General features: G+C 47.0%; 1 pseudogene; it reads left to right on the top strand.

Annotated features, from left to right (window-relative positions):
* The first annotated feature begins 4599 nt into the window (after positions 1–4599).
* LOC119402556 (histone H3.3 type 1-like) overlaps positions 4600–15619 on the top strand; it is a 70978-nt pseudogene continuing 59958 nt past the window's right edge.

Below are 15619 nucleotides of genomic sequence, written 5' to 3' on the forward strand. Positions count from 1 at the left end.
GACGCATTGCAGAGTGTGTGGGTGCGCCCCGGTTTTTGAGAGCACCAAGGTGTTATTGACTAACCGTGATGAACTAACGAGACTCGTAGTAGAAGCCGCCAAAAGCGCAAAGTTGAATAGCGATTGTGTAAGCGCGCCGTCCCTCTCCCTGTTAGAAAAAGAATTGTATTTTTTGAACATGCAGTAATTTTGTGGTTGGTGCGCATATCTTCAATAAAAGGCTATGCTAAGAAATTTCACTTCTCTGCACGTCTCCTGTTAAAATCAGAATGACAAAAAAGTACTTCTCTGCGCATGACATATGGCTCTAGCGTTTGAGCATCACCACTGTATATATTCGTGCTTCGGTTGAAATAAACCTTTTTGTTGAAAGTTAGCGCACGTGTTGTGTCCTCTTTTCTCGTCCTTGTGTTATTTTGCGCTGCAAATTTTCCCTAAAATTACCAAGCAACGTAATCGGTAACTCGAGGCTTCAGAGCCAGGCGCACAACGGCAAGCGCTCGACCCGAATACATGGTGCTGGTTCACTCACACGGACATCGAACTCAGCTTGATATCCCGTTGTATCTTAGTGAGGCACGTGGAATTCTCACCCTGCTCGTTGCTTTAGTCGCTGCAGTTAATGGGCTCACCCCCTCCCTCTCAGTACTTCCAATGTCTTTCCACTCAAACCTACGTAATCACTGCAATGGGCGGATGTGGCATGCGATTTCTTTCGCAATAAGGCACCGTTCAAAATCAGCGAAATGCGGGAATCAAAATTTCCCAAACAATATTTAGAGGACCAAGTTTGGTTGCGGCAAGCAACTGTTGATGGCACTCACTTCAAAATAATTTCATACTACCCAACTCACGTTCAGACATGCAAGAAAGTGAACCTCGGCTGTTGAGCGCATGCTTCCCCACGCAGATTCCCAACCTTTACTAGTACTGTATAGCAATAACCCGTGCCAAGCATACCGCCCGTAAAACTACCGGTGGCAAGGCCCCTCGCAAGCAGCTGTCCATATAGGCATTCGCAGGGTTCCCCACGTGAGGCTTGTTCAGTTGAGGGTGCATTCGAGTCATTCAGTGTCTTCGTCCTTGGTCAACAATTGTAGGCTGATGCCACAGGAGCGAAGGAAAGACACGCCAGAACGATAATCGATGTCAGCAAGGAACGAGCCGTGGCTTCACATGCCCCAGTCTAGCACCTTCTTTATTTTCTTCTCTCGCCATCGCGCGCTCTCCCGTTTGCGCGCCGCCCGAACGAGGGCGCTGCAGGTTCATTGCAGGCGCCCCCTGCTGTCATTGTACAAGGCAGTTTTTTTGCGCGCCCCTCTTATGTGAATGTATGGGGCAGATTTTGCGCCCCCCCTACTCTTGGCCCCCCTACTCTTGACCCCTGCATGCTTGCAGTACTCAAGCATGCTAATGGATGGAAAACTGCTGGAACTGTCGAGTTTCCACATGGCTTACATACACAAAGCAAACTGGCACGTGCCCAGTGAAGCGATACCTGTTTAACAAGGGTACCCGATTTGTTTAAATGTTTTACTGATTGCAAAGCGTCGGGTCACATTTGCTAAAAGGCAGATGCTGCAACTGTCAGTATCCTCCTAGTTGAAAACGAGGGATGTCGCTAGAGGCCATTTTTCTTGCAAGGGAGCACCTCTCCCAAGTGTCTCGGTTTAACAAGACAAGACTCGCACAGGGATCGCGTCCCAGTGCTGCAAACGAGAAGCTGCTCTTGGTCTGAAGTGGCTTGCGGTCCTTTAACATGGTGAATGAGTGACTATATGTAGAAGTAAGCGCCCACTGGGTATTGCACATTTTGCAAAGCTTGCTGCGGTCTCTCCTTCTGATATCATTCCTAAAAGTGTATGTAGTTTGGTTAAACTTCCTTGTAAGGTGCAGACCAAGCTGCAGACGGCAGTCATTGCAAACAACGGAAAAGGGTTAAAGGGGTACTGACACAAAATTTTGCGGCCGAGATAGCCTGCGGGATCAATTCTTTGGAGCATGTGTATGTCATCTACCATATCTGAATAGCGAATACAGCTTGCAAAGTAATTTATTAATTTTGAAGTTTGTGTGCCCAATCCAGCGCTATATGCCGCACCTCACAACATTGACATCATACAAAGCAACATGAAGGGGGGCGGGGGGCACCAGAACTTCTGCGACGTCACCACCGCGGTTGAGCTCCGAGATGCCTAGCTAAATAGTCATGTTATAGTTGCCAATGCGGTTTTGCCGTGCTTGCGCCAGCAGGCTACTGTTGGGCGGCTGCTCGAGAAAAACGTGTGGAAGCCTCAACAAAGTCTCTGCCACCAGATGACGACGGCTGCAATACCATCGTGCTGCATGCGAAAGACCATGAAGGCAGCGCAGAAGTGCATCAAAGTTCTGTGTGCCGTTTCAGACGTGAGATTGCGTTAGTTGCACACGGCAGCTTGTCGTTCTCGGAGTTATCCCAAACCGTAACTGAGACTGGACGGTTATAAACGCTAATTATGTATTGTGCGCTGCAACAAGCGATGTGCCGTGTTATGACTGATAGGCATCCGGCAACAAATTGCAGGATGAAGGCGCCACATAAAAGTTTTCGCGTCCCTACCCATTTAAGGACCTTTTGCATCATCTCTGCAGAGAATGTGCTCAAGACTTGCGTAGTGGAAAGATCGAACAGCATAACAGCTGAACTTAGCTATTTATTACTGGCATGGCATTGTTTAAAAAGTATGGTGGAAGAAGTGGCCTATCTGGATGGAAAGCAATAGTGGCTTCAACGCAGATGGTCGCAGTGTTGGAGCAATACGTCTAAGGAAGTTGACTGCAGTGAAAGTTCACCATTGTAAGTCCTCATATGCGAAAAGGCCACGGGCTTCTGTCAAGAATGGCATCAAAGCGAGGCGACGGCCAGAATTATGGCACCCGTGCCTACGGTGGCCTCGTTTTCTTTGTGATGTTGTATCAAGTTTGAAGAATTGAGCAAAAACCGCGCACAGTGTTATGACTTAAGAAAGCCCAGCATCGAACTTGGCTTTATTACATGACACCAGCTCTCTAGTGGAAAACAGTAAGCAGCTCCACACTAAAAAATGTGCTATTTAAAACTTGCGCAAGAAATAACTTCTGTGATAATTTAAATCAAGCTCTGTGATAATTTAAATCAAGTAGCAACAATCTTTTTCTTGCATATCAATATCTTTGAAAATGACCTTGTTGATGACATTGGTCTACGAATCGACGCGGATGATCACATGCAAGATATGAGAGCTCATTGCGTTTACTTTCCAGCATCTGCGGCAGTTGATACAGTGGAACCCCAGTTATACAACATTAGGTGGCTCATGCAAAACATCTGTGTTATTCGAAGACCGAGAACATATGCAGTGTCACTGTTTCCATAAAAATATCCGGTACAGTCAATTTGAATGATCTCTAAGCATAAACCTGCGCTGCTCAAAGGAATGCTAAAAATGACGTCCAAGAATTCATTATAATGGGTGGGACTGAATCTGTATTCTCACTTTAAAAGAAACCTAACTAACGTTTTCATTCCAAAGTTGTCTGCTGCTTGGAGAAACGTACCAAACCATTCTTCAACGGCCTCCTCGTAGACGGGTCGATGCAGTGTCATCACCGTCATAAAATGGCGGTGGAGCACATTTTTTGAGCTACCAGAGGTTCATTTCGTGTGCTACTTCTGACCTCAGTGTATCGGATTGTTCCCAGTGAAGTGCAATTGATGTGCCGATTTCATTTTGAAAGCTTGTGTAAAAAGTTACATTGCACACTGTATATGGGCGCTTTGTGTTTTGGCATGCTCTACGCCTGTGACCATGATGAGTGCAAACATGAAGAGGTTCACCTGCACGTCAACGCGGAAATATTTTTACGTGCTGACAGGAGGAAATTATCCGGGCGTTAAAACTCTAGCTTGCTCACCTTCTGGAGCAACTCTTAGTAGGTCGAGATAGGTTAAACAACGGCCCAGAACGGACGCCATTCATGAGCAAACTTAAAACCATGAAAACTACCCCATCACTGAATAGTACAAACTTCAAGGAGGAAAAGTTTACGATTCTGAGATCATATTGCCTTTGTTTCTCTATTTTGCTAATTGTCAACATGGGGTCATGTCACTTTTGCCTTTTAAAAGGCTGGTATCTTTCTTTTGAGCGTGCGTTAGACTGTTGCGCATGCGTTATTTTATTTCTGGAGCAGTACCAGAGAGGCAGTCGGCGTTCAATTGAGTCATATATACGGGGGGGGGGGGGGGGGGGTTTAGTAGTGTTGCTTTGCGAGTTTTGCTGGGGCCAAACCATATCTTCATAAAATGCGGGTAGCTGCATAACCAGGGACGTAGGCTCCACCGTACTTGTAACTTAAAGAGCGAAGTGGGGCAGTTCTGGCGTGCGTGACACAATGCGCCATGGCACTCTCGTGGATGCTCCATCTCCCCGCACTCTATTTCATGTTCCTCCCTGCTTCATCCGCCGCTGTATTATGAAGCTTCGTGCATCTTCGTAAAAAGTCGTCTGATGCCAGCAAGTCGCACTTTCTTTCCCGTTTTTCTTAATGACCGCAGTAGAACTTATCCCCAGGTTAAAAATGATGCTTCATTACGTTGAGGTTCGTTACGATTAAGTTCCACAACTGCCAGTTCTTGCCTTAATGGCCGTTCAGTGACTGTCAGGTGATTGTAACAACATCTGGTAGTTGACCTGTCCTTGTGCGTCCTTGCAGGAAGCGATTGAGGCGTACTTGGTTGGCTTCTTTGAGGATATCGACGTCTGCACCATCCATGCCAAGCGTGTGACCATCACGTCCAAGGACATCTGGCTGGTCAGACGGATCTGTGGGGAGCGTGCCTAAAGCAGGCGCCCCTTCACCAAGGGACACACTGCTTTTCTTAGCCCCGCTTGTCGACCTCGCTCTACACACATCACAGTCATCGCCGCTTTGTCTCCTTATTCTCTGCTCCAGTGTTCTATTGGATGACAGCATTCAGCAAGCCTGCGAAAGACAATGCTATTAACTATTGTTCACGTGTCGGTGCTACCATGTTCTGCGTGCACTTTCGTTACCGCACCCTCTGGGGGCAGGTTTCGGCAGTGGGCACTGCACGAGAGTGAACCAGCCAGTGCCCCCCCCCCCCTCGAAGAACACCCGAGGAAGTGTTGTATGCCAACATGTCAGCGTTGTCCTCCTCAGCTGCTTGAGCCTTTTTGCCCTCACTTCTTGCCCTCTGCGTATATCGTAAGCGTGAGGCCGTTTTTTTACCGCTTTTTGGTTGCGTTCTTTATTATAAAATCCAGTTGCTTCTGCAGATTTTTCATTTCATAAATCATGCCATCGACTAGTGTTGCATCCTTTCAGAAGCCACGGATGTCGCTAATCCGCGCAAAGAAATCACAAGGGAAGGGTTAAGTGGAGCGAAAACTTCCGACTGTTTATTCAAAATTTACTGCAGTTGTATATATCTATGCAAACGCATTGGGAGAAAGCAAGGCAAACATCGAATACATAATGTTTTGTGCAATGCAATACATAGGTATAGACATGTGCAAAAGGGCAGGCGCAGAACGATCGGATACCATCTTAATCGCAACCTGCGATACGAGAACGTTCTCTCTGCCTGCGAAAGGAACAGTGAAGTGTCACTTATGCATAATGTGGCTGCAGTAGTCTCAATTTTTTAACGCAGCAAACTGTGTTTGCTTCAAGCAGACAAATCCGGTGGCTTCGTGGCAATGGATGCAGACACATACAGTTCCAAGGCAAGAAAGGCAGTCGACAAGAACTGCATCAAGAGAAACGCAGGTAAAACAAGAGTGAAAAGCAAGGCGGTCGCTCTGTGTAAGCACTTTGAACCTGCTAAACTTGCCCGGTCCGTTGGAACTAGCAAGAACAACGCCCTTTCAGTTTTCTTCACCGCCAGAACGCACAAACCGGATGATCCTTTCAGGACCATTGTTAGCGAACGAGGCACCTGGCAAAATGTGATTAGTAGCTTTTTAATGAAGCACTCAAATCGTGTTGCTGTGAACGGCCCGTTTCCGACTGAAAATGCCTCGTGCGTTACCCGGTTTCTTTCCACGAATCCAACGATAGGCTACTTATTATCGATTGATATTGAGGACTTGTTTCATTATGTGCCGCACGATGAATTGTTTGCACGTGTAAAAGATTGCATAGAAGAGAGTGGTGATGTTGCCTTTCAGAATGCCGTGAGGATGACCATAGAAGCTTTTATATTCCTTCTCGAGTTTTATGTTAAAGTCACCTTCATCAGTTTCAAAGGAAAATCTTATATACAAAGACAAGGCATTTGCATTGGCCCCTGTGTCGCTCCTGTGTTTTGTAATTTGTTTTTGTGTCCTATTGACCGTGCCCTGCACCAACATTTTAACGGGGGGAAGGTTTTGAAAGTTTTTTCATCATTCTAGAGCAACTAACAACCACTTCATATCAGCCCATCGTTAACAATGTTTTAGCGGCGTTTTGGTGTCTGGGGAAGGGATTGGTGTATACTAGGGATGGCCGATTAAAATTTTAATCGATTAATCGTTAATCGATTTAGCCTTTAATCGATTAATTGTTTTCGGTGGAATCTTTTAATCGATTAATCGACATTTTAATGGGTGCTTTAAAACCGATATCTCTTTGTTTGAGAGGCATAGTTCGTGTTTAATATGGGCCCAAATTTTTTTCATTAGACGCGCTGACGATCCAAAATTCCCACTTTGGAAAGTGTCGATGACGGGCCCCTTGTGTCCAATGTGCGAAAATTCACACTTTCGTACACTGGACACAAGGGGCCCGTCGTCGTTGGTTGATGTCGCGAATTCAAGCATCTGTGGCTATCATCCCTGGACTATTCGGCAGCAGCAGGTCGCATTTTCTCGAAGCCTGCCTGCTCGAGCTCATCGAAACTGGAGGCGCGTTCGGGGACCAGACTGGATGGAAAGTCGCAGCTGAAACATGCAGAGTGGCGGAGGGTGAGCAAATCCCGAGAAAGGTAAAAGAGAGACGAGGAGAAATTAAATAAGACGCGTGCTCTAGTAAGCAAGTCATCTTTTCTCGGTTTGTCGGTTAGATATTGTGGAAGCCCTACATAATAGTATAATTGCGGACTAACGCGATCTTTTTCTTGAGGTCACCTATGCAGAGATTACACAGAAATATACTGGCCTCAAACAGACCATCCGTACAGGCAACTGCGGGAAATAGAAGGAAAGAAGATGACATTTAGGGGCTCGTTTTTCTTTGTTAGACACAATATTAAATAGAACTAACAGACAATATTGCCAAGAAAAAGTATAGGGGGTGTTATTTGTAATAATTGGGATATAAATCTGAAGAAAATGAAGTGGACGGAAAGATAACTTGTCGCCGGAAGGGACCGAACCTGCGACCTTCGAATTACTTTTAGGGGCTCGTTTTTCTTTGTTAGACACAATATTAATTAGAACTAACAGACAATAATGCGAAGGAAAGTATAGGGGAGGTTAAGAGTGCATGACAACGAAAAACGAACCCTTAAATGTCACCTTCTTTCCCTCATTCATAGCGAGGGTCTCGTTCTGGCAGACTTGGTGCCTAGGTACTATGCGAGGGATTATTGGTCAGCTGCAAGCTCGTAAAAAAAGGCCACTTGCTACGTGACGCCAAAAGGCAGAAAAAGAGTGTTTCACACTCGCCGCCATGGCTGTGATCGGCGCTGACTAACACTCCTAGGTTTAAATGCACATGTGTACCCTATGAAGTGGACGGGGGGATGACCGCCGCCGTAGCTCAGTGGTAGAGCATCGGACGCGTTATTCGAAGGTCGCAAGTTCGGTCCCTGCTGGCGGCAAGTTATCTTTTCGTCCACTTTACTTTCTTCACATTGACATCCCAATTATTGCAAATAACATCCTCTATACTTTCCTTGGCATTATTGCCTGTTAGTTCTAATTAATAGTGCGGGAAATAGAGTGACATGAGTTTCTGCCTCCCGGCTAGAAAAAACAGCAGCTGCGCCAGTATACTCCGCAGGTTTCACCTGATCTTTGCCGTAACACGGCGCCACTCACACCTTTTCAATTGTGCGTACATCCTGAACTGTGAGAGCTATCTAGTGTACCAGACATTACAACATAAATTTCGCGACTGCCCTTCTTTCTTGTCACAGCAGAAGACGGGGGCGTCTAGCTGAAAGCTGTGTTTCTCCCTAAATATGCGACCATACAGCATTACTAAGTGCTACAAGGTCACTTCTTCAATATTAATGCACTGGATGCTAGACGTTCGGTAAACCGACGCGTAAAGTTATATAAATTACATAAATGGTCTATAAGGGCCTTTTCACAATTCGCGAGTGCGCATTCCTGCACTACACTTTCTCTCAACTAATGGCAGCAACGTTCATGCTTCAAGAGAAGACGAGGTCGTAGTTGCACGTGCTAGCGTTTGTCTATTATGCGTGTTCGTGTCAACAGAGCCGAGTCTACATTCTCCGCGTCCCAGCGCAAGCGAACCGCGCTTGAACACTCTGAAGAAGTCACTAGCTGCCATTAATTGGGTTAACTGCATCGCAAGAAAGCTAGGTGAACAATTATGAAAATGGTATATATACCCTATAAGACGGACAGTTGGGCTAGTTGGTGTACAGCATAATAAAAGATGGTTACTAGCGTCGTTGTCCTCTTTACGCTAGCAAACGTATTTTATTATGTATATACGGATTACCTAATCATCTCCGCATTATCGTACTTCGTCACTCTTTTTGCCCCGTTGCGTTTTCCCCGGTGCAGAGTAGCAGGCAGGGGCGTACTAGCTCAGGCCACCCTCTCTGCCTTATAATACATTTTCTCTCTCTCTTTCATTGGTAAACAATATTTTATTTGCTAAAGAGTAAACCAGAGCGGCACTGAGAACCAGTGAGTAAATAAGCAGCGCATATTACAATGCCGCACTTATACAAGAAACGAGTAAAATCTGAGGGTTGAATAAAATACAAAGAAAGTTGCGATTGACACTACAGGTGACGAGAACTACTCGTTTATCAAATGTAAGCAGACATACGTTTATGCGGCAACACAATGAAACAGCGCGGCAAAAAACAAACACGAACAAAATAAGCTACAAGATGATGCGCTGGCACGTATGAAATTTACAGAAAAGAATAAACTTCTCTTTTGAAAGTTGGCGAATGCACGTGCTGCTTACTTTCTCAACAGTCCCCTTTTGTTTTGTTTCATGGGGTGGTTGCTACTCCGAACCACATGCATTTTTTTGCTGAGCGAAGAAATGTCAGTTGCCCGAGATGCTCGGGCGACAACCGACACCTCCTCTGGGTCGCCACACATCCAGCATGCAAAAGAAGGCGCTCGGATGCTACTGACGTTGCAGGAATTGGCAAATACTCCATTGCAACGTCAAACACATGATCTAGGCCAGTTCGCATGCTGTGCCAAGTCTCAAGTGAATTCGGATTGGTGCGGCGATCGACTACAGGGTTACTATAGTATGCCTTGAACTAAGAAGGCATTTAGTTCATCGGATCGTACTCCAGTGCAACGCAATTGCGTAGAAGTGCGCGATCGATGGCATCCCAAATAGAACCAGAAAATGTAGTTGTATTCGGCTTTGCAACTTCCTGCATCTAAGGATAGCGATCAGGGTCTGCGTCTCACGATAGCGCCTCGCAGTCATGCGCTCCGGCCAAGGGGCGAGGTTGGGGGCGGGAGTGGGAGATGCCGTAATCGATTAATCGAATTGTATTAATCGATTAATTCGATTGATCGAAAGGCACAAATCGATTGTGATTAATCGATTAATTGTGGACCTTTAATCGATTAATCGTTCATCGATTTTACCATCCCTAGTGTATACACACGAGTTGCCGACCGATGGTGCTTTGCAGTTTCTGGATTTGAGTATCAACCTGCAGGAGCGCCACGCCTGTTGGCTTTATTTGCCCAGGTCTAAAAAAGAATGGCTGCCATACGAGTCGGCGCATTCGAAGACCGGGAAAAGGGCCATAGCCAAACACTGCATAGAGTCTGCACTAACCAGGGCGTGCCCACACGTCATGCAGATTGGCTTTCAAAACCAATTGGATCGCTTGACCTTGGCTGGTTTCCCTCGCACGCTCATTAACGCCGTCGCCGAGTCGCTCCTCCAGAAGTTGAAATGTGAACACCACAGCGCTGGGGTTGAGCAAGGGCGAGAATCGGTGAGACCTGAGGTCGTCCTGTGTATGCACCGGATTTCACGCAACCTCAAGAAGGTTGCACACAGGCACGGCGTGCCAATTGTTGTTTCCGCGCCACGGAAGCTATCTCAGCTTTGCCGGCGTATTGTGATTAACGGGAACAAAAAAAGTGGCTGTGGCAAGAAGCACGTAAACTCATACACAAAATGTGCCACCGGTGTTGTTTACGAATTTCCGCTCTCCGGCGGCAAGACATATATCGGCCAGACGGGAAGGTGCGTGAATGAGCGTGCGCGGGAACACGAGCTGTCACTAAAAGGTGAAGATGGGGCAGATTTGCCGGCCCATTGCAATTCCCACAAGTGTGAGTCGTATCTGCATAAAATTCAGATTCTGGGGAGAAGCAGGGACACCACTGCTCGAGAACTGTTTGAAGCTTTTCACATAAAAGCACGAGGTTTAATATGTATTAGTGACACTTCATTGTTCCTTTCGCAGGCAGAACGCACGCTCTTGCATCGCAGCTTGTGATTAAGATGGTATCCGATTGTTGTGAGCCTGCCCTTTTGCGCATGTCTATACCTATGTATTGCATAGCACAAAACGTTATCTGTTCGATGTTTGCCTTGCATTCTGCGCATGCGTTTGCATATATATACTACTGCAGTAAATTTGGAATAAACAGTCGAAAGTTTGCGCCCCCTTTAACCCTTCCCTTGTGATTTCTTTGCGCGAAATAGCCACATCCGTGGCTTCTGAAAGAACATGAACCGACTAGCCTAACAACGTGTGCTTCTAGTGTTCCATCGACTGGTCGTAGTGCGCACATCGCAGCGGTTCTGCCGCGTGGAACGGAAGCGGCCCAGTGTTGCTGCAGCGTCGGTCAGCCTCTGGTGAACCGTTTCACAGTGATGCCTTTCACAGTGGTACCTTTCACAGTGATGCATTCCTCATTTCATTTATCGCCCTATGTGCGTAGTTTGGCTAGCAAGCGGAGCTCATCCGCACTCGAAACGGCACTCACGTAGTGTGAGCGCTCGCAGCGTCGAGCGGCCGCTGCTGCGGGTTTGCCAAATGGTTGATCGCGAGACAAAACCTGCTGAACCATGACACCTGGCTTGAATTTGTTGTTGTGGAGCTGCTGCTTTGCGAATTTGTTGCGCACAATGGTTTTCACCAATTTAAGGAAGATTTTCCGCACAAATTGAACGGCGTGGCCGCTAGGCGGACTTGGTCACATGTGACACATTATAACTCGTTAGCAACCAAAATATTGCAATGTTTTTTTGCTCATGATGGTAGATGATGTCCTTCACATCAATCAGAGGGATTTAAAAAAATCAAAAATGGCCTTTTTATTGGCGCTGTATTCAAACTTCGGCTATTTTTTGTAAATTACCTGCATTTGACCAGAATATTGTCGCGACGTCAAGAGAGAGGTCGCAACGCCAAGATCGATTGAAGCGCAGCAGGTCGGTCTTTTTAATACCGCGCGCCAGCGAGTTCTTCTTCTTCTTTACTGCTACTAAGTGGTTATGAAAGGAAATAAGAGAAAGGTGCTTACTCGTAACTGTCTCTCCTTACGTGGACACTTCAACAAATATTTCTGCCTCCAGTATAAAGCGTATGAGTCTTTGCGCTGTCGTCTTCGTGTTTCTCTTAGTACGCACGTGGCATTTGCCTCCCTCTGAAAGGCATCGTCCCGTTGCGCAGCATAGGCGCTTTACTTAGAAAAGCGCACACATATGCACTGGAACCCAACCAGAGTTAGCTGGACAGGTACGGTTTCATCTGCACGACATGCACGACTTCGGGTGAATGTTTCCGGCGACTGGAACTGTAATCACAGTCGGGAACGACCTCGTTTTTGACGTTGTTCAAGCGTCAGATTACTCTGTATGGCCAAAGTTATAGTCTCAGCAGTGTTTCAGAAAGTGCACGTCGACGTATTGGGATCTAGACCCACACCTTGTGGCCTGGTTGAGGGTAACGAATTTGTTTCGTACGTCGTACCGTTTCGCATCCTATCTGGCTGATGACAAATGCGTACGCGGGCAAGCTGTCTGGCTTCCACTGCGCGCTGAGTAAATTCTTGGCGTCTGTATGAATGTACTCACCCTAGTGCGGCAGCATAGCGTCCAACGCTGTCGTGGCTTTGCGACCATGAATTATACTTAACGGTGTCATTAACGTAATTTCCTGTAGAGCGGTTTTATAGGCGAAGGTCACCTAAGGCAAGATTTCGTCCCAACTTTTATGATCCGTGTCGATGTACATGCAGAGCACATCTGCGAGGGTCTTATTAAGGCGCTCCGTTAGTCCGTTTGTTTGGGGACGGTACGCAGTTGTTCTCCGGTGAGCTGTACCGCTGAGCTTGAGAACCGACTCTAAAAGTTCCGCAGTGAAGGCACTTCCTCTGTCTGTGATGACCACTGTTGGGGCGCCGTGCCGACGGACGACGTTTTCTATGAAAAATTCAGCCGCTTCTGCTGTTGTGACCCTCTGCATAGTTTAGCCTCCGCGTAGCGAGATAGGTAATCAGTGGCGACAATTATCCGTCGGTTCCCTGCGGAAATCTAGGAAATCCATTCCAATATGGGAGAATGTCCTTGCTGGTACTTCGACAGAATGTAATAGGACTGCTGGTTCACTGGGGGCGCTTTACGTCTTTGGCAGTCAGCATAAGTGTGGACATGATGTTCTTCAGCAGCAGCTAGTTTTGGTCAATAGTAGTTGCGTCGCAGTCGGGACAATCTTCGGGTGTAGCCTAGATGACCGGAAGTGGCTTCGTCAGGGCAGGCTTCCAGAATTTTTTTTTTCCCAGTGATGAAGGCACGACGAGCAAGTACCGGCTGCCGGTTGGAGAAAAAGGTCTTCTTGTAGAGAACATCGTTCTGTAAACAAAAACACAGAGTCCTCTGGAAACAAATTCGCGGCACGTTCTTACGTCGTCCTACCAAGAAATTGATGGGCGGAAGCAGCTCCATGTCCCCGTGCTGCTCTGGTGAAATTGTGGCTGTGTGGACGACTCCCAAGGATGCGGCGTCAATGGATCCGTCATCAATAGCGGCGGGCTCGACGGGCCACCGGGAGGGGTTGTCTGCGTCAGTATGCCTCTTTCCTGATTTATAAGTTATGATCATATCAAATTCTTGAAGCCGAATGCTCCAGCGCGACAAACGGCCAGATGGGTTATCCAGGTTTGTGAGGCAGCAAAGGGACTGGTGATCGCTGACGACCTTGAATGAGCGACGGCACAAATATGGACGACATTTTCTAGCTGCCCACAGCACGGCGAGACATTCCTTTTCGGTAGCGGAGTAGTTGTCCTCGGTGCGAAAGAGAGCTCTGCTGGTATAGGCTAAGTGCCGTCTTGCCACTGTACCAGTGCGGCGCTCAGGCCTATATTGCTGGCGTCGGTGTGAAGTGCTGTTGGCACTTCCTTGGCAAAGTGCGCAAGGGGTTTGGAGGCGTTGACGTAAATCATTAAATGCCATTTCTTCCTTTTCGCCCCAAAGAAAGAGAACACCCTCTCGTGTGAGTCGTGTCATAGGTGCCACAATAGACGAAACCTCCGCGATGAATCGTCTGTAATACGCACATAGTCCTAAGAAGCGTCTCACTGTGTTTTTGTCGTGTGGTGCAGGAAAGTTCGCAACAACGTCTATTTTGTCTGGGTCAGGGCGAACACCCTCGTGACTTACGTCGTGGCCTAGGAAGGAAAGATCACTGAAACCAAAATGGCATTTTTATGGTTTTGCCGTTAGACTAGCCGAACGTATAGCTTGGAGAACTGTGAATAACCGGCTTAGATGTTCTTCAAATATAGCTCAGAAGACAATAACGTCGTCCACATATACAAAGCATGTTTGCCATTTCAGGCATGATATCATGGTGTCCATTAAACGCTGAAAAGTGGCAGGCGCTGAGCATAACCCGGGTGGAAGCACTTGAAATTCAGAAAGACCGTCGGGCGTCACGAAGGCAGTTTTCTCACGGTCTCTCTCGTCGACCTCTATCTGCCAATAGCCGCTTCGCTGGTCCATTCATGAAAAATCGCGTGTATGCCGCAGTCTATCAAGAGATTCGTTTATGCGCGGCAGCGGCTAGACGTCTTTCTTCATGACTTGGTTTAACTTGCGGTAATCTACACAGAAGGGTATGCTGCCGTCTTTCTTTTTAACCTTTACCACTGGGGATGCCCAAGGAGTTTTTGAAGGCCGTTTGACGTCATCCTGGAGCATCTGCACTTGATTTTGAATCTCCTCCGTTCTTTCGGAGCCACACGGTAGGGATTTTGTCGGATCGGTCTCGTGTTATCTTCAACAACGATTCGGTGCTTTGTCAATGGTGTTTGCGTGACCTTTGATGTACACGAAAAACAATCTTCGAACTGGTGTAGCAGTTCTTCTTCTTCCTCCTTTCTGCCTCCTGTATAAAGCGTATGAGCCTTTGCGCCGTCGTCTTCGTCGTTCTCGTAGTACGCACGTGGCGATATAGAGTAGAAAGGGGCGTGCTAAAACCATGGCAATTATGATTTTGATTTTGATTATTCTCTGTTTAGCTTCTTTGCAGCAATAAATTCCTGAAATGCAGGTATTTTCTGCGATTTGCCATGTTCGTGATTTTTTTTCTTTAAAAGTGCTTCGACAGGGAAGGAAAATAATATACTCAGAAGATCGTATTTTACTTCCTCCCTGATACGAAAAAATATTGCGACGAAGATGTGGACCGTTTTTTCCCTAGGTGCGCTCAAGATTTTCATATGAAATTGGCGATTCAGCCTGATCCAGCCAAACGGTCAAAGTTGAACCACTCACTGAACGCCCAGCCATCCTGAACTGGTAAGGCAGTTCATACTTGTGAGAATTGTCGATCAAAAAGGAAATAATGCGTATATCTGAGGTGCAACATCAATACGTAAGTATTGGGTGGTGTGTTCCTTTACTAGAAAATACATAAGTAATTCTAAATAACCCAATGTTTCTTAGGCTCCGATGAAAATGCTAGTGTTTCAGATGCGAAGAACCTTATGGCGGAGTTGAAACCGGTGGTGGTGGTGGTGTGCAGCGTGAGCGACTGCACACGCGTAAACCCTCTCCACACACCCCGTCACCACTCTCCCCTCCCCCTTTTCACTCCCCTTTCCCACTCCTCTGCCAATCCCCCTCTCCACTCCACCTCAGAAACGCTCGACATGTCGGAACGCTGCTTCGTACCGCGTCATGGTCCCCTTTAGCGGGAGATTTTGTGATTGTGAGTCGAACTCTGGGTTCGAACTCAAGCAGAACCTCGATATTCATCAGCGCAGCCTACTACAGGGCGACTGTTAGCAGTTTCTCCGGTCCGCCGGTGGCCGCGTTCGAGAGGCCTAACATTGCAGCCAGTGCCTTTTTTTCGTGACCGATTAGATACTGTCGGTGGCCGCGA

This window comes from Rhipicephalus sanguineus, chromosome 8 (genome assembly GCF_013339695.2).
Source record: "Rhipicephalus sanguineus isolate Rsan-2018 chromosome 8, BIME_Rsan_1.4, whole genome shotgun sequence".
Classification (NCBI taxonomy): domain Eukaryota; kingdom Metazoa; phylum Arthropoda; class Arachnida; order Ixodida; family Ixodidae; genus Rhipicephalus; species Rhipicephalus sanguineus.